We start from the raw sequence: 19,710 nt of genomic DNA, 5'->3' as shown, positions 1-19,710 counted from the left end.
TGTCAGACTTTATTTTTTTGGGCTCCAAAATCACTGCAGATGGTGATTGCAGCCATGAAATTAAAAGATGCTTACTCCTTGGAAGAAAAGTTATGACCAACCTAGATAGTATATTAAAAAGCAGAGACATTACTTTGCCAACAAAGGTTCATCTAGTCAAGGCTATGGTTTTTCCAGTGGTCATGTATGAATGTGAGAGGTGGACTGTGAAGAAAGTTGAGCACTGAAGAATTGATGCTTTTGAACTGTGGTGCTGGAGAAGACTCTTGAGAGTCCCTTGGGCTGCAAGGAGATCCAACCAGTCCATTCTAAAGGTGACTAGTCCTGGGTGTTCATTGGAAGGAGTGATGCTGAGGCTGAAACTCCAATACTTTGGCCACCTCATGCGAAGAGCTGACTCATTGCAAAAGACCTTAATGCTGAGAGGAATTGGGGGCAGGAGGTGAAGGGGACAAAAGAGCATGAGATGTCTGGATGGCATCACCGACTCGATGCACATGAGTTTGGGTGAACTCCGGGAGTCGGTGATGGACAGGGAGGCCTGGCGTGCTGTGATTCATGGGGTCACAAAGAGTTGGAGACAACTGAGCGAATGAACTGAACTGAACTGATGGCTGATTCACGCTGAGGTTTGACAGAAAACAATAAAATTCTATAAAGAAATTATCCTTCAATTAAAATAAATACATTTTCAAAAACAGGGTAAAAAAAGAAAGAATTCTCCCTTCCACATGGGCTTTCCTTATGGTTCAGCTGGTAAAGAATCTGCCTGCAATGCAGGAGACCTGGGTTTGATCCCTGGCTGGGAAGATCCCCTGGAGAAGGGAAAGGCTACCCACTCCAGTAATCTGGCCTGGAGAATTCCATGGACTGGATAGTCCATGGGGTTGCAAAAGTCAGACACAACTGAGCACTTTCACTTTCACTCCCATCCACGTAGTCTTGTCCATCCTGGTCTCTCAGCCACCTCTCTCCTCTGCACAGAGCATTCACAATATGCATATCCCTCTCTCAAATACTCCCCTTCCCCAACCTGGGGATGTGGTTCTTTGCTTTTCTCAAACAATCCATTTAGATTTTGTCCTTTAGCTCTTCACAGAGGAGGGAGGCAAAAAAGCTAAGTAGGCAGAAAAAAAAAAAAGGAAAAAAGTTGTGAATCTCTATATGTTAATTTCACATCATCAAACCCATTTCAAGAAAAACTCAGTAGAGTTTAGGACCTAAACAGTCCCTTTTTGATCTCTTATTAATGAGAAGAAGACAAGGTGGAGAGAAGAAATCTTTATGATTTTCCACAGAGCCCCATATACCTCTGGACAGAATTTATAAGCAAAAGCATATCCATGCAGGAGATGGGAGCCAAAGTGGCCTGGGAGTGCTGAGATTATAGTGGCATATTGTGGCAGCAGCGCCTGACAGCACTCTGAAAGCAGGAGGACCAGGGAGAGCCAGCAGTTATGCCCGGTGGCAGCACCAGGGCCCTGTAGAGCTGATGCTGACACCTAGGACAGAGAGTGCCCTGTGAGAGAGAAAAGCACTGTGGGCTCTGACAGCTGATACAAGTCACCTTCACATGGACCCACATCCACTAGAGGCCCTGGAAAACTCACTCACTTGTCCCTGAGTGAGTCTGGAACAGAAGACCAAAAAAAGGATACGTGCCTTTTGGTCACTAAAAGAATTATTTGAAGCATATGTGCGATACCACTTGAGAGCTGGGGGACCGGTGTGAGAGTTGGTGATATGATAATAGCAGAGAGCAGTAAGAGTTGGTGAAAACCACAGGTTTTTAACATCACTGTAATTCCCTTGTTTTATGGTCTCTAGAGAGTAGCACATGACCAGGAGAGGGAATGAGTGGCTTGAAGATACACGGATTACTTATGACAAAAAGTGGCATCAGTATGTAATTCAACCTGACATACTGATATCCAGATTTTCATAGCAAAATCTAGGGAGGAAGTTCCTCTTTTTAATGTAAATTATTTTTGGAAGTCCCCAGGAACTACCTGTGATCAGAAGCCCTGTATTACATGTATGTTCATAATCTGATTCAGGATTCTCCTAAATGTAGGATCTGGAATATGTACCCACCTATAAATCCTTAAAGACTTGCTTCTAGTGTTTAGCCCTTTAAATGTTTGGGGACTAGATGGATTTACTATATTACTTGTCCTATTAAAATATAATCAGGAACAGGATTCTAGTGTTAACCTATATTTGCTTGGCTAGAGATTAATACATGGATGGATGGAAGGAAGGATGGAAGGAAGAATGAATGGGGGCTAATTTGTTTTAATACTCCATAGTATCTTCAGAGTAGCTAACAACATCATGGAGTTTAGTTAGCTATTACAAGGACACTTCCTTACTTTTCATTCAAGTATCTCTGACATAATAGAACAAAAAAATGAAATATTGGATAACACATCAACAGACCTATGTCTACAAATAACCATGAGCCCTAAGACATGTCTATTCACTTCTCCCAGCTCAATTTTCTCATTCATATAATCAGAAAAGTGGATTATACTGTCACCTAAATCTCTTTTAGCGTTAACATTCTATGATTCTACTTTCTTCTTCCCAATTCTAAATTGGGATGGTTTTTCAACTTTTTAAACAAGTAGTTTCCTTAATCCATATAGTATGTAGATTAATCTTAACATGTGTGTGTGTGCATGCTAAGTCGCTTCAGTTGTGTCTGACTCTGCAACCCTATGGACTGTAGCCCACCAGGCTCCTACAGGGGATCTTTCCAATCCAGGGATGGAACTCACATCTCTTATGTCTCCTGCATTGGTGGGTGGGTTCTTTACCACTAGAGCCACCTGAAAGTGAAGCCGCTTAGTCGTGTCTGACTCTTTGTGGCCCCGTGGACTGTAGCCCACCAGGCTCCTCCATCCATGGGATTTTCCAGGCAAGAGTACTGGAGTGAGTTGCCATTTCCTTCTCCAGGGGATCTTCACAACCCAGGGATTGAACCCAGGTCTCCTGCACTGTAGGCGGATGCTTTACCGTCTGAGCCACCAGGGAAGAAAAGGCAGAAGTTTTGTGAATGAATTTTGAGTGGAAGCCAGATTTAACAAGTTCTTGATAGTCTCTTCTGTCCTTTTATTGATCCTTCCAGTGTTCCATAGACACCAATTTCTGAACCTTTGTACTAGGGAACTAAAATCTTAGAAATTAACTAGATGTACTTGAAGTGATGAATTAAAAGTTATATCTTGAATGCAACACAAGACTGAGGTGCCAGTGGTTCTGGTTAGTTAAGGAGTCAGCTAGGAAGAACATTAGTTTCAGAGTGATGCCCTATACCAGAGGGTGCTGAGTCCACAAAGCACTAATTTTCTTTCCTGTATGATTTCAAGGCCAAATTTCATAGAAGTTTTGTGTCAGCTTCACACTCCTTGAAAAATGAAGGCACAAAGAGGGGAGCATCCCTGGAGGAGTTCTGTACAGATAACCTTAAATCAGATGTAGGAAAAAAGTTGCATTTAAATTTTATCAAGTAGCGTGATGCAATGACACATCGATAACAAGTGCCTGTGGCCACATTTTTAAATGATGGCATTTTTAAATGATGGCTTGGAATTTATCCCCATTACCCTCCTCCCTTTCAAAATAGATGGCAAATAAGGTTGAGTGCGACATGTCATCTATACTTTTCCCATTGTTCTTCCATTGAATTCAGAAATTAAAATGATGTTGATATTTTATTTTAGTCTTTTGTAAGAATTCTCACTGTAATCCATCATGTTCTCTAAAAATACCAGCAATTCCTTTTGACCTAGTAGAAAACGGTAGGTTTCAAATTGACTCGATGACGGGGTAAGTGACAGACTATGGTGCTCTCCAACTATTTTAGGTAAAGTCTGTTCTCGACATAACTCTGATGGATGGCAGTAAAACACACAATGGGCAGGAGGAAAAAGGACACAATCAGAAAAAAAATGATATTTCCTCCACTTTCCTCTTTCATCTACCTCCCCACAAAAGAATGGAATGTCAGAGAGACCTTCACTGTGAAATTTATAATTGTTCCTTTATTTAGTACAGCTCAAGGCTGTAACTGACTGTATCATCTGGGACTCGGCAGGATAATTTGTTGATAATAGTCACTGAAAGTAAAGAATAGAGAACAGAAAAAACTAACCTTCTCCAGAGTGACGTCACTTTCTGCAAATGAAAGTTACCAGCCCTTTATTCCTCATCTATCCTTTACTCCATCTCAAATTCAACTTTGTTTGAATAAAGACTATTAATTTAGATTTTAGGCATACATTTCTTCTTAGTGAAAAATAAAAATCAAAGCTTTCTCTGCATAATTTTTCACAATATTTTTTTCTTATTTATTTATCCAAATATTAAGAATTTATGGAGTCTTCTGTATGGTAATTGGGAATATCCCTTGGAGGAAGAAATAGCAACCCATTCCAGTATTCTTGCCTGGGGAATTCTATGGACAGAGGAGCCGGGTGGGCTATATAGTCCACGGAGTCACAAAGAGTCAGACACGACTTAGCCACTACAGAGCAGCAGTGGCATATGTTAATCACTCATAAGTGACTGGAGAGAAAAAAATTAATGAAACATGATTCCCTTCAAGAAACTCATAGTTTGATTTTTCTGCATTGAAATCATAGCCTGTGTGAAGATAGAGTCTAAGTCTCTAAACAGTATATAATGTCTTTAACAGGAAGCTCAAAGTAAATCCCAGATAAGTTAAGACTACTGTAGCAGGAACACAGGGAGAGAAAGATTAGCTAACTTCAGTTTTCTCTTATAGGATGGCTACATATCATGATATTCTCTCATTCTCTTCTACCTGATCTAAGTTGGAGGTGCAATGCTATGGTACCAGGCCACAGCCTCCCTTCTGACACTAGTGGCAGATGTGACAGTAACGTGAGTAGAAGCAGCTCACTGGTCCCTCTGCTTAACGTAAGAGTGTGCAAGATCTGAGTCAGAAGGGAAAAAAAACTATTCTGAAAAATAAACAACATAGTTTCTTCCAAATGTTTTCTCTATCCCACATTTACATATGATGTAGTGGGAATAATTTTTGCGTCTACCTAATTTAATCCTGCTAATGTCACTGGGAGAGGGGAGCAGTTGTTAATATTTAGAGTCAAACAACTGGGTGGTTTTAAAAAGTATTTTTCAACTCTGAAAAAACCCTTTTTACATTGAATAGTGCTCTGAGCTTTATTTTTATTGTGGAAAGAAAAATCTAACATGAGACCTACTGAGCACGCATTGCCCTCTTAAGATATGATTAACTGTACAGTATGGTATAGTTAACTGTAAGTACAATGTTGTATGGCAGATCTAGAACATATTCATCTGCTTAATTGAAATGTCATGCCTGTAGATTAGTAGCTTCCCTCTTATCCTCTCCTCCCAGCCTTGGGCAATCACCATTCTACTCTTCAATTCTATGAATTCGACCATTTTAGACACTTCAGATAAATGGAGTCATGCAAGTGTTTGTCTTTCTGTGACTGGTTTATTTCACTTAGCACCACATCCTTGAGATTATTTCATGTTGTCACATATTGCAGAAGTTCCTTTTTTTTAAAGACTGAATAATATGCCATTGTATATGTAAGCCTTCATTTCATTTATTTATTTGCCCATGGAAATTTCGCTTGCTTCCAGTATATGGAATAGGGCTGCAGTATTATGAATAGTGCTCTACAGTGAATGACCTTGATGCTGGAAATATTGAAGGCGGGAGGGGAAGGGGACGACAGAGGATGAGATGGTTGGATGGCATCACTGACTCTATGGACATGAGTTTGAGCCAGCTCCAGGAGCTGGTGATGGACAGGCAAGCCTGGAGTGCTGCAGTCCATGGGGTCACAAAGAGTTGGATATGACTGAGCGACTGAACTGACTGACTGACTGACTGACAGTGAACACAGGATCACTAATATCTCTTTGAGATCCTGATTTCAATTCCTGTGGATGAATTCCCAGGAGTAGGATTGCTAGATCATATGGTTGGAATTTTAATTTTTTGAGGAACCGCTGTACTCTTTTCCATAGCAGCTGCAGCATTTTACATTTCCACCATTGACGCACAGGATTCTCTTCACAAACTTGCCAATACTTGTTACCTCTTGTCTCTTTGATGATAGCTATTCTAACAAGAATGAGGTGACATCTCATTGTAGTTTGATTTGCATTTTCCTGATGATTAGTGACACTGAATTTTTTTTTTCATATGCCATTTGGTCATTTGTATGTCTCCTTAGGAAAATATGTATTCTAGTCTTTAGCTCACTTTAAAATCAGGTTATTAGATTTTCTGCTATCAAGATGGAGGAGTTCCTTATACATTTTGAAGACTAACTCATTATCAGATATATGATTTGCAAATATTTCCTCCCTTTCCGTAGGTTTCCTTTTTACTCTCTTGACTGTTTTCTTAGCTATGCAGAAGGTTTTAAATTTGATACAGTCCTACTTGTTTAATTATGTTTTTGTGGCCTATGCTTTTTGGTGTCATATCCATGAAATCACAGCCAAAAATTTAAAGAAAACACAGGAGAAATTCTTTGTAGACACCAAGACCTGAGTGTTAATGATTTGTTTTAAAATGTACTTTGGGAGATGGTGAAGGACAGGGAAGCCTGGCGTGCTGCAATCCATGGGGTCGCCAAGAGTCGGACATGACTAAGTGACTGAACAACAGCAAAACGCATAGAGGTACAGACCCCGAGTACTATTTCACTCTTCTCTTGTGGTTCACATCTCATCTGAGTTCTCTAAGACTTTGCTATGCTGCTCTGGGTCTGTCCCACATATGTATAACTCAGGAGTGAGCCAAGGTCTGCAGATTTATATGCATAATTAGGGATCCCTTTCTGTTCTGGGACTTTTCTCTTATGCTTCTGACCCTTGGTCTCCTCTTGCTGGTTCCTCTAACCAGAAGGATAGGGTTTCTACTGGTATTACAGTGCCTTACCACCCTGCACTTTCAGTGGGGCTCTGTGCTGAGTGCAAAGTCCATCAAAAAGCAAGTTGAGAAACTCATTTGTGGTACCTTCTTTAAGTTTTGATTCCCCCCCACAATTTGCTTGCTTTTGTTTAATATAAGAGCCTTAGGTGGTTTCATATTTGTATTTTTTCCCAGGGTTTCTAATTATAATCAGCTGGAAATGGAGACTGTAGCAGATTTATGCCAGAACTGCCATGCCAGAACTGGAGTCAGTATGCTTATTTCTCTTAAAGCTTACTGTTAAGCATTTTATTTTTTAAATCTTAATATAAGCAGGTTTTTGCTTTTATTATATGATTATATTTTTAATTGGTTATTATTTATACATATGAAGGCTATCTATTTGCAAATATTAATTTTGTATTTTCCTACATTAGCATTGTGTCAGTTTTATCATTGATTCCTTTGAGTTTTATAAACATAGTCTCTCTAAAAGGATATAGTTTTACTTCTTTTGCCAGTTTTAATGTGTTGAATTATTTCCTTTTGCCTAATTGTATTGGCTAAATCATATAATATGTTACTAAACAATGCAAGAGATAAGTGGGCAACTTTAACTTATTCCTGACCCTACTGGGACTATCTCTGAAGTTTTCCTATTAAATAAAAATACGGCTTAAAAGGTGAGTTATATATATTTAGTGTTAAAGAAGAATCAATACTTATTGAGTGTATATTTTAAAATCAGGAATGGGTGCTACATTTTGTCAAGACTTTTTTAGTGTCTACAGAAATAATCATTTATTTCTCTTTGGCAATTAAAGAGTATATTTTTCATTGGACTCTATTCACTTATGTTTTACTTGGAATTTTGACATCCATATTTAAAAATGAGACTGCTTAAGCTTTCTTTTTATATTTTATGTGATTTAGACATCAGTGTTATACTTACTCCATTCAAAAAAATGGGAAGTTTCCTTTCTTTTTCTGTGCTTGGGAGCAAGGATTTTAGAACATCCTTGAGCAAATCTGGACTTGGTACTTACCTGTGGCAATTTTCTCATATCTCACTGATTTTTATATTGAAAAAGTATCTTATTAAGTCTTTTATTTCTCCTGAGGTCAATTGTGGCAAATTATATTTTTGTCACAACCTATTATTTTTCAAATATGTTTGCATATAAATATATAAACAATCTCAGTTCAGTTCAGTTGCTCAGTCAGATCCAACTATTTGTGACCCCATGGATTGCAGCATGCCAGGCCAACCTGTCTATCACCAGCTCCTGGAGTGTACTCAAACTCATGTCTATTGAGTCAGTGATGCCATCCAACCATCTCATCCTCTGTCATCCCCATCTCCTCCCGCCTTCATTCTTTCCCATCACCAGGGACTGTTCAAAGGAGTCAGTTCTTTGCATCAGGTGGTCAAAGTATTGGAGTTTCAGCTTAAACATCAGTCCTTCCAATGAATATTCAAGACTGATTTCCTTTAGGATGGACTGGTTGGATCTCCTTGCAGTCCAAGGGACTCTCAAGAGTCTTCTCCAATGCCACAGTTCAAAAGCATCAATTCTTCGGCACCCAGCTTTCTTTATAGTCAAACTCTCACATCCATACATGACCACTGGAAAAACCATAGCCTTGACTAGATGGACCTTTGTTAGCAAAGTAATGTCTCTGCTTTTTAATATGCTGTCTAGATTGATCATAACTTTCCTTCCAAGGAGTAAGCGTCTTTTAATTTCATGGCTGCAATCACCATCCGCAGTGATCTTGGAGCCCAGAAAAAGAAAGTCAGCTACTGTTTCCACTGTTTCCCCATCTATTTGCCATGAAGTGATGGGACCAGATACCATGATCTTAGTTTTCTGAATGTTGAGCTTTAAGCCAACTTTTTCACTCTCCACTTTCACTTTCATCAAGAGGCTTTTTAGTTCTTAACTTTCTGCCATAAGGGTGATATCATCTGCATATCTGAGGTTATTGATATTTCTCCTGGCAATCTTGATTCCAGCTAGTGCTTCTTCCACCCCAAGTTTCTCATGATGTACTTTGCATATAAGTTAAATAAGCAGTGTGACAGTATACAGCCTTGACGTACTCCTTGTCATATTTGGAACCAGTCTGTTGTTCCATGTCCAGTTCTAACTGTTGCTTCCTGACCTGCATATAGGTTTCTCAAGAGGCAGGTCAGGTGGTCTGGTATTTCCATCTCTTTCAAAATTTCCCAAAGTTTATTGTGATCCACACAGTCAAAGGCTTTGGCATAGTCAATAAAGCAGAAATAGATGTGTTTCTGGAACTCTCTTGCTTTTTCAATAATCCAGCAGATGTTGGCAATTTGATCTCTGGTTCCTCTGCCTTTTCTAAAATCAGCTTGAACATCTGGAAGTTCCCGGTTCACGAATTGCTGAAGTCTTTCTCGGAGAATTTTGAGCGTTACTTTACTAGTGTGTGCTGCTGCTGCTGCTGCTAAGTCGCTTCAGTCATGTCCGACTCTGTGCGACCCCATAGACTGCATCCCACCAGGCTCCCCCGTCCCTGGAATTCTCCAGGCGAGAACACTGGAGTGGGTTGCCCTTTCCTTCTCCAATGCATGAAAGGGAAAAGTGAAAGTGAAGTCGCTCAGTCGTGTCTGACTCTTCACGACCCCATGGACTGCAGCCTACCAGGCTCCTCCGTCCATGGGATTTTCCAGGCAAGAGTACTGGAGTGGGGTGCCATCGCTTGTGCAGTAGTTTGAGCATTCTTTGGCATTGCCTTTCTTTGGGATTGGAATGAAAACTGACCTTTTCTAGCCCTGTGGCCACTGTTGAGTTTTCCAAATTTGTTGGCATATTGAGTGCAGCGCTTTCACAGCATCATCTTTCTGATTTTAGTATATGTGCTGCCGAAGCGAGCACAGCATCATCTTTCTGGACTTGAAATAGCTCAACTGGAATTCCATCACCTCCACTAGCTTTGTTCATAAGTGATGCTTCCTCAGTGATGCTTCCTAAGGCCCACTTGACTTCACATTCCAGGATGTATGGCTCTAGGTGAGTGATCACACCATCATGATTATCTGGTTCATGAAGATCTTTTTTGTACAGTTCTTTTGTGTATTCTTGCCACCTCTTCTTAATATCTTCTGCTTCTGTTAGGTCCCTACAATTTCTGTCCTTTATTGAGCCCATCTTTGCATGAAATATTCCTTTGGTATTTCTAATTTTCTTGAGGAGATATCTGGTCTTTCCCATTCTATTGTTTTCCTCTATTTCTTTGCACTGATCACTGAGGAAGGCTTTCTTATCTCTCCTTGCTATTCTTTGGAACTCTGCATTCAAATGGGTATATATTTCCTTTTCTCCTTTGCTTTTTGCTTCCCTTCTTTTCACAGCTATTTGTAAGGCCTCCTCAGACAGCCATTTTGCTTTTTTGCATTTCTTTTTCTTGGGGATGGTCTCGATTCCTGTCTCATGTACAATGTCATGAACCTCCGTCCATAGTTCATCTGGCACTCTGTCTATCAGATCTAGTCCCTTAAATCTATTTCTCACTTCCACTGTATAGTCATAAGGGATTTGATTTAGGTCATACCTGAATGGTGTAGTGGTTTTCCCTACTTTCTTCAATTTCAGTCTGAATTTGGCAATAAGGAGTTCATGATCTGAGCCATAGTCAGCTCCCAGTCTTGTTTTTGCTGACTGTATAGAGCTTCTCCATCTTTGGCTTCAAAGATTACAATCAATCTGATTTCAGCATTGACCATCTGTGATGTCCATGTATAGAGTCTTCTCTTGTGTTGTTGGAAGAGGGTGTTTGCTATAATCAGTGCAGTCTCTTGGCAAAATTCTATTAGCCTTTGCTGTGCTTTATTCTGTACTCCAAGGCCAGATTTGCCTGTTACTCTAGGTGTTTCTTGACTTCTTAATTTTGCATTCCAGTTCCCTATAAAGAAAGGGACATCTTTTTTGAGTGTTAGTTCTAGAAAGTCTTATAGGTCTTCATAGAACTGTTCAACTTCAGCTTCTTCAGCATTATTGGTTGGGGCATAGACTTAGATTACTGTGATATTAAAATGGTTTGCCTTGGAAATGAACAGAGTTCATTCTGCCATTTTTGAGATTGCATCCAAGTACTGCATTTAGGACTCTTTTGTTGACTATGATGGCTACTCCATTTCTTCTAAGGGATTCCTGCCCACAGTAGTAGATATAATGGTCATCTGAGTTAAATTCACCCATTCCAGTCCATTTTAGTTTGCTGATTCCTAGAATGTCGATGTTCACTCTTGCCATCTCCTGTTTGACCACTTCCAATTTGCCTTGATTCATGGACCTAACATTCCAGGTCCCAGTGCAATATTGCTCTTTACAGCATAGGACTTTGCTTCTATCACCAGACACATCCACAACTGGGTGTTGTTTTTGCTTTGGCTCCATCTCTTCATTCTTTCTGGAGTTATTTCTCCACTGATCTCCAGTAGCATATTGGGCACCTACTGACCTGGGGAGTTCATCTTTCAGTGTCCTATCTTTTTGCCTTTCCATACTGTTCATGGGGTTCTCAAGGCAAGAATACTGAGGTGGTTTGCCATTCTCTTCTCCAGTGGTCCATGTGATTAGATTGGTTAGTTTTCTGTGGTTGTGGGTTTCAGTCTGTCTGCCCTCTGATGGAGAAGGATAAGAGGCTTATTGAAGCTTCCTATTTGGAGAGACTGACTGAGGGGGAAACTGGGTCTTGTTCTGATGGGCAGGGTCATGCTCAGTAAATCTTTAAACCAATTTTCTGTTCATGGGTGGAGCTGTGTTCCCTCCCTGCTATTTACCTGGGGCCAAACCAAGTGACTGGCTTCCCTCTCTCAGATGGTAAAGTATCTGCCCACAATGTGGGCAACCAGGGTTCGATCCCTGGGCTGGGAAGATCCCCTGGAGATTGAAATGGCAACCCACTCCAGTATTCTTGCCTGGAGAATCCCATGGACAGAGGAGCCTTGTAGGTTACAGTCCATGGGGTCACAAAGAGTCGGACACAACTGAGCAACTTCACTTTCTTTCACTTCTAAACCAAGTGATGGCATCTGTTCCCATCAATTCATGGGAAATAGATGGGGAAACAGTGTCAGACATTTTTTTTTTTTTTTGGGGGGGGGCTCCAAAATCCCTGCAGATGTTGATTGCAGCCATGAAATTAAAAGATGCTTACTCCTTGGAAGGAAAGTTATGACCAACCTAGACAGCATATTAAAAAGCAGAGACATTACTTTGTCAACAAAGGTCCATCTAGTCAAGGCTATGGTTTTTCCAGTGGTCATGTATGGATGTGAGAGTTGGGCTGTGAAGAAAGCTGAGCACCGAAGAATTGATGCTTTTGAACTATGGTGTTGGAGAAGACTCTTGAGAGTCCCTTGGACTGCAAGGAGATCCAACCAGTCCATCTGAAAGGAGATCAGTCCTGGGTGTTCATTGGAAGGACTGATGCTGAGGCTGAAACTCCAATACTTTGGCCACCTCATGCGAAGATTTGACTCATTGGAAAAGACTCTGATGCTGGGATGAATTGGGGGCAGGAGGAGAAGGGGAAGATAGAGGATGAGATGGCTGGATGCCATCACTGACTCGATGGACATGGGTTTGGGTGGATCCCGGGAGCTGGTGATGGACAGGGAGGCCCGGTGTGCTGCAATTCATGGGGTCGCAAAGAGTCGGACATGACTGAGTGACTGAACTGAACTGAACTGAAACCATGGTGGAGGTAATGAAGATAATGGCCAACTCCTTCAAAAGATCCCATGCATGTAATGCTACACTCACTGCCCCCAACCCTGCAGCAGGCTGCCACCAACCCACATCTCTGCTGGACACTCCTGGGCAAGTCTGGGTCAGTCTCTCATGGGGTCACTGCTCCTTTCCCAGGAGAAACTTGGGAGTGAATAAAATAGGATGGGGGCAGGGAAGAAGCTAAATGAAGACACAGGTTCAGCCAAAGTCTGGCCTCAGCCTGAGCCCATGAGGAGCTCTAGGGCATGAATGACACCACAGAGTTGTCCTCCCTGGGCAGAGCACTTTGTGCTGGAAACGCTCAGCACTATGTGCTTTTAATCAACCAGTTATTTCCTAGAGGTTTCCCTGGGTGGGAGTGTCATCTTCCAGGTATTCTTGATGAAATAGCTCCTGGAGGCCAAGGGCAATTCTCAGGAGAAGAGGGCAGCTGTGAGCTGTTAGCAGTCAACTCTCAAAGCAGCTGCCAATAAGTGTGCCGGCCTGGTAAAGAGGGCCAGAGTAGGGCACCAACAGCCTCTACTATACATGGGTTTCCATATTAGGAGACCTGGGTTTGAATCCCAACTTCACTACTTAATGGCTTGGGCATTGATCTTGGGCAAGTTTCCCAAATTCCCAAAACCTCATTTTTCTCATTTGTAAAATGGGAGTAATAATTTGTTGTTGTTTTTCAGTCACTAAGTCATGTCCAACTCTTTGCAACCCCATGGACTGCAGCATGCCAGGCTTCCCTGTGCTTACTATCTCCCAGACGTTGCCCTAATTCATGTTCATTGAATCAGTGATGCCGTCCAACCATCTCATCCTCTACCACCCACTTCTCTTCCTGCCCTCAATCTTTTCCAGTATGAGGGTCTTTTCCAATGAGTTGGTTCTTTGCATCAGGCTGACCAAAGTATTGGAGCTTCAGCTTCAGCATCTGTCCTTCCAATGAATATTCAGGGTTGATTTTATCTGTCAATTCCCCGCCTCCTATGAGGCTCCCATTCTCAAGGCAGCAGGTTCTATCATGACTTAAAATTTATGGTTTCAAGTTATTTCCCCTATATCATTTTTGATTTTATGCAACTATGTTGTACCCCCTTTTTGTCAGTTAGATTAACTAGTGGTTTGTCTATGTTGTTAATTTTTTCCAAAGAACTAGCATTTTTATTTATTTATTAATTTTACCATTTTCCAGCTATCTGTTTCATTGATTTTTACTTCTATATCTTTATTTTCTTTCTGCTTCCCCCCATTCTAAGTTGGGAATTTTATTCATTTATTTTCAGCTTTTCATTTTATTTATCTAAACATCATAGTGTGTAGAGGTATATATTTTCCTCCAATCACTCCTTTAATTGTATCTCAAAAAATTTTAGGAAGAGTTTATTAATATTTACTGAGTTTCTGTCTACATCAAACTACATTTCTATAGACTTATATGTAAAAGATGGCTTGCTTATATATAAAAACCCTTGGCTCGCGTTTTCTTTTTATTTGAGTCTCTTAAAATTGTTCTTCCACTGTTTTCTCACTTTATGATCTTATTTCCTTTGTAAGTGACTTGGCCTTTTTGCATGGGTATGCAGAAGGCTGCCTCTGTATATTTAAGTCTAAGAGGTTTGATAGACTGTGTCCTAGAGTTGACCATTCTGGGTCATTTCCACCATGTACACAAGGGCTCTTTGAATCATAGATCCAAGTTTTCTAACAGTTACAGAAAATTTTCTTGGATTATAGTTTAAATATTAGTTCTTTTGTCCATTGTTCTGTTTTTCTTTTTCAGAAGTCCCAATGTACATATGTCTAATATTCTTATGTATCTTCTATGTTATTTTTCTTTATGATATTTGTATCTTCTTTTTGGTTTTCTTGAAACTCTCCACTTATTTTCTAAATTCTTAAGTTTTCAGGGAAATTCATTTTTTTTTCTTGAGGACTTTGAAATTATTCTTCCCATGTAAGATGATATTTCCTCTTCTTCTCCCCCCCGCCCCCACCCCTGCCCCAATTTCTCTTTTAGGTTTTACTTATTGTTCATCATATCTTATTTTACTTGTTCAATTAATTTTGCTTTCCTGGTTAAAATTTTTTATGACACACACACACACAAAACAGAAAGGAATTCCCTGGCTATCCAGTGGTTAGGACTCTGTGCTTTCATTGCCAGGGCCTGGGATTTAATCCCTGGTAAGAGGAATAAGATCCCACAGACCATATGGTGCAGCCAAAAAAAAAAAAAAAATCCTCTCTGTAAAAACCTTAATAACTTATTTAAGGATATTTAATTCAAAGGAAGGAACTGTTAAACATATCCCCACTTTGTAGTTAGGTTTTTGGGGAAATTTTTCATCAGTTTTTCTTCTCATCATTTTTCTTTATAGCAGTTTTGTATGGATACTATCAGACATTTTTGTTCAATGTGTTAATTTTTTCTAATCAGCCCTAATGTGAAGGGGTAAAGTGTTTGGGAGGTTTACTAGGTTTCTTGCTTCAACAGGACCTTCTTTTGTTGGTGTAAAGTAAAAGTGAAAGTCATTCAGTCATGTCAGGGTCTTTGTGATCCTATGGACTACACAGTTCATGGAATTCTCCAGGCGAGAATACTGGTGTGGGTAGCTGTTTCCTTCTCCAGAGGATCTTTCTAACCCAGGAATCGAACCCAGGTCTCCCATATTGCAGGCAGTATCTACCAGCTGAGCCACCAAGGAATGATTCAAAATGTTTTAAATTAGTGGCACATTTTGGGGATAGAGAATGGGCTGATTCATTTTCTGATTTGGGGATTCTCTTGTTTCTGTATCTTAATTTGTATTGCAGTTTCCTTCATTCCTTGTATCTCCAAGCCTCCAAGAAAGGTCTCTCCTGACCAAGTTACCCACTCTTCTCCAGAAATTATATCTTACCAAGATTGCTAGAATTTAGCCTTCACTGTTTAAGTCATTTCTTTTTGCTCTTCCAGGAGCATGTGCTCTGATCCACCTAGCCTCAGATCTGTTCTGTTTTCACACTCAGCACACTCCGCATGGGGACTTCTTTCATGAGGGTGATTTTATTTGTGTTCTGCCATGATGGTTTCTCATTTATATATATATATTTACTTTATTCTATTATGGCATGATTCTAGAGCTAACTTTAGAATATTGGGGGTTATTAACTCCCTATAAAAACATGTAATTTGATGCACTATACTCAATCTTCTAGTTTGGCTATAAGAATGAGTGGTGGGTGGTTTTATCTACTCTCTATGTGGATCTGCATCCTTTTTTGACACTGTATGGACAGATTTGGATTAGGAAGTTGCAAATGACATACAGAAACCCAAATGCTTAAAACAGTGAAAGTCGCTCAGTCATGTCTGATTCTTTGCAACCCCATGGACTATACAGTCCATGGAATTCTCCTGGCCAAAATACTGGAGTGGGTAGCCTTTCCCTTCTCCAGGGGATCTTCCCAACGCAGGGATTGAACCCAGGTCTCCTGCATTGCAGGTAGATTCTTTACCAGCTGAGCCACAAGGGAAGCCCAAGACTACTTGAATGGGTAGCCAACCCTTGCCAGTGGATCTTCCCAACCCTGGAATCGAACCTGGGTCTCCTGCACTGCAGGCAGATGCTTTACCAACTGAGCTATGAGGGAAGCCTTTTTTTTGTTTGTTTGTTTGTGTGTGTGTGTTTTAATTAATTAATTTTTTATTTAAGGATAATTGCTTTACAGAATTTTGCTGTTTTCTGTCAAACCTCAACATGAATAAGCCATAGGAGGACTGGAAACGGTCAGTTTTCATTCCAATCCCAAAGAAAGGCAATGCCAAAGAATGCTCAAACTACCGCACAGTTGCATTCATCTCAAATGCTAGTAAAGTAATGCTCAAAATTCTCCAAGCCAGGCTTCAGCAATATGTGAACCGTGAACTTCCAGATGTTCAAGCTGGTTTTAGAAAAGGCAGAGGAACCAGAGACCAAATTGCCAACGTCCACTGGATCATAGAAAAAGCAAAAGAGTTCCAGAAAAACATCTATTTCTGCTTTCTTGACTATGCCAAAGCCTTTGACTGTGTGGATCACAATAAACTGTGGAAAATTCTGAAAGAGATGGGAATACCAGATCACCTGACCTGCCTCTTGAGAAATTTGTATGCAGGTCAGGAAGCCAACAGTTAGAACTGGACATGGAACAACAGACTGGTTCCAAATAGGAAAAGGAGTTCATCAAGGCTGTATATTGTCACCCTGTTTATTTAACTTATATGCAGAGTACATCATGAGAAATGCTGGACTGGAAGAAGCACAAGCTGGAATCAAGATTGCCGGGAGAAATATCAATAACTTCAGGTATGCAGATGACACCACCCTTATGGCAGAAAGTGAAGAGGAACTCAAAAGCCTCTTGATGAAAGTGAAAGAGGAGAGTGAAAAAGTTGGCTTAAAGCTAAACATTCAGAAAACGAAGATCATGGCATCCTGTCCCACCACTTCATGGGAAATAGATGGGGAAACAGTGGAAACAGTGTCAGACTTTATTTTTCTGGGCTCCAAAATCACTGCAGATGGTGACTGCAGCCATGAAATTAAAAGACACTTACTCCTTGGAAGGAAAGTTATGACCAACCTAGATAGCATATTCAAAAGCAGAGACATTACTTTGCCAACAAAGGTCTGTCTAGTCAAGTCTATGGTTTTCCTGTGGTCATGTATGGATGTGAGCGTTGGACTGTGAAGAAGGCTGAGCGCCGAAGAATTGATGCTTTTGAACTGTGGCATTGGAGAAGACTCTTGAGAGTCCCTTGTACTGCAAGGAGATCCAACCAGTCCATTCTGAAGGAGATCAGCCCTGGGATTTCTTTGGAAGGAATGATGCTAAAGCTGAAACTCCAGTACTTTGGCCATGCGAAGAGTTGACTCATTGGAAAAGACTCTGATGCTGGGAGGGATTGGGGGCAGGAGGAGAAGGGGACGACAGAGGATGAGATGGCTGGATGGCATCACTGACTCGATGGACGTGAGTCTGAGTGAACTCCGGGAGTTGGTGATGGACAGGGAGGCCTGGTGTGCTGCAATTCATGGGGTCGCAAAGAGTCGGACACGACTGAGCGACTGATCTGATCAGAAGAGTTTTATAGTTTCTGGTCTTATATTTAGGTCTTTAATCTATTTTGGGTTTATCTTTGTGTATGGTGTTAGGAAGTGTTCTAATTTTCTTTTACATGTAGCTGTCCAGTTTTCCCAGCACCATTTACTGAAGAGGCTGTCTTTGCCCCTTTGTATATTCTTGCCTCCTTTGTCCAAAATAAGGTAACCATAGGTGCATGGGCTTTTTCTGGGCTTTCTATCTTGTTCCATTGGTCTATATTTCTGTTTTTGTGCCAGTACCATACTGTCTTGATGACTCTAGCTTTGTAGTATGACATGAAGTCAGGAAGCTTGATTCCTCCAGCTCCATTCTTCTTTCTCAAGACTGCTTTGGCTATTCAGGATCTTTTGTGTTTCCATATGAACTGTGAAATTTTTTGTTCTAGTTCTGTGAAAAATGCCACTGGTAATTTGATAGGGATTGAGTTGAATCTGTAGATTGCATTTGGTGGTATAGTCATTTTCACAATATTGATTCTTCCTACCCAAGAACATGGAATATCTCTCCATCTGTTTATGTCATCTTTGATTTCTTTCATTAGTATCTTATAATTTTCTGTGTACAGTTCTTTCATATTGTTAGGTAAATTTATTCCTATTTAATTCTTTTTGTTGAAATGGTGAATGGGATTAATTCCTTAATTGCCCTTTCTGATTTTTAATTGTTAGTATATAGAAATACAAGTGATTTCTGTGTATTGACTTTGTATCCTGCAACTTTACTAAGTTCACTGATTAGTAATTTTTTGATGCTATCTTTAGGGTTTTCTACGTACAGTACCATGTCATCTGCAAACAGTGAGCACTTTACTTCTTTACTGATCTGGATTCCTTTTATTTCTTTTTCTTCTCTGATTGCTCTAGCGAGGATTTCCAAAACTATGGTGAATAATAGTGGTGAAAGTGGACACCCTTGTCTTATTCCTGATCTTAGGGTGAATGCTTTCAGTTTTTCACCATTAAGAATAATGTTTGCTGTAGGCTTATCATATATGGCCTCTATTATGTTGAGATAGGTTCCTTCTATGCCCATTTTTTAAAAGAGTTTTAATCATAAATAGGTGTTGAGTTTTGTCAAAGACTTTTTCTGTATCTAGAGATGATCATATGGTTTTTATCTTTCAATTTGTTAATATGGTGTGTCACATCAATTAATTTCCATATATTGAAGAATCCTCACCTCCCTGGAATAAACCCAACTCGATCATGTGTGTATGTGCTTTTTGATGTGTTGCTGAATTGTTTGCTAAAATTTTGCTGAGGATTTTTGTATCTATGTTCATCAGTGATATTGGCCTGTAGTTTTCTTTTTTGTGTGTGTTGAATTTGTCTGGTTTTGGTATCAGGGTGATGGTGGGCTCGTAGAATGAATTTGGAAGTGTTCCTTCTGCAATTTTTTGAAAGAGTTTTAGAATGATAGGTATTAGATCTTCTCTAAATGTTTGATAGAATTCTCCTGTGAAGCCATCTGGTCCTGGGCTTTTGTCTTTTGGGAGATTTTTGATCACAGCTCCAATTTCAATGCTTGTAATTGGGTTGTTCATAATTTCTATTTTTTCCTGGTTCAGTCTTGAAAGATTTTCTAAGAATCTGTCCATTTCTTTCCAGGTTATCTATTTTATTGCCATACAGTTGTTCATACTAGTCTCATAATTCTTTGTATTTCTGCATTGTCTGTTGTAACCTCTCCTTTTTCATTTCTAATTTTGTTGATTTGATTCTTCTCTCTCTCTTTCTTGATGAGTCCACCTAAGGGTTAGTTAATTTTGTTTATCTTCTCAAAGAACCAGCTTTTAGTTTTATTAATCTTTACTATTGCTTCTTCATTTCTTTTTCATTTATTTATGCTCAGATCTTTTTATGATTTCTTTCCTTTACTAAT

Source organism: Bos mutus, chromosome 1 (assembly GCF_027580195.1).
Source record: "Bos mutus isolate GX-2022 chromosome 1, NWIPB_WYAK_1.1, whole genome shotgun sequence".
Lineage (NCBI taxonomy): Eukaryota > Metazoa > Chordata > Mammalia > Artiodactyla > Bovidae > Bos > Bos mutus.
The sequence above is the reverse complement of the archived record's forward strand: the minus strand, read 5'-3'. Positions refer to the sequence as shown.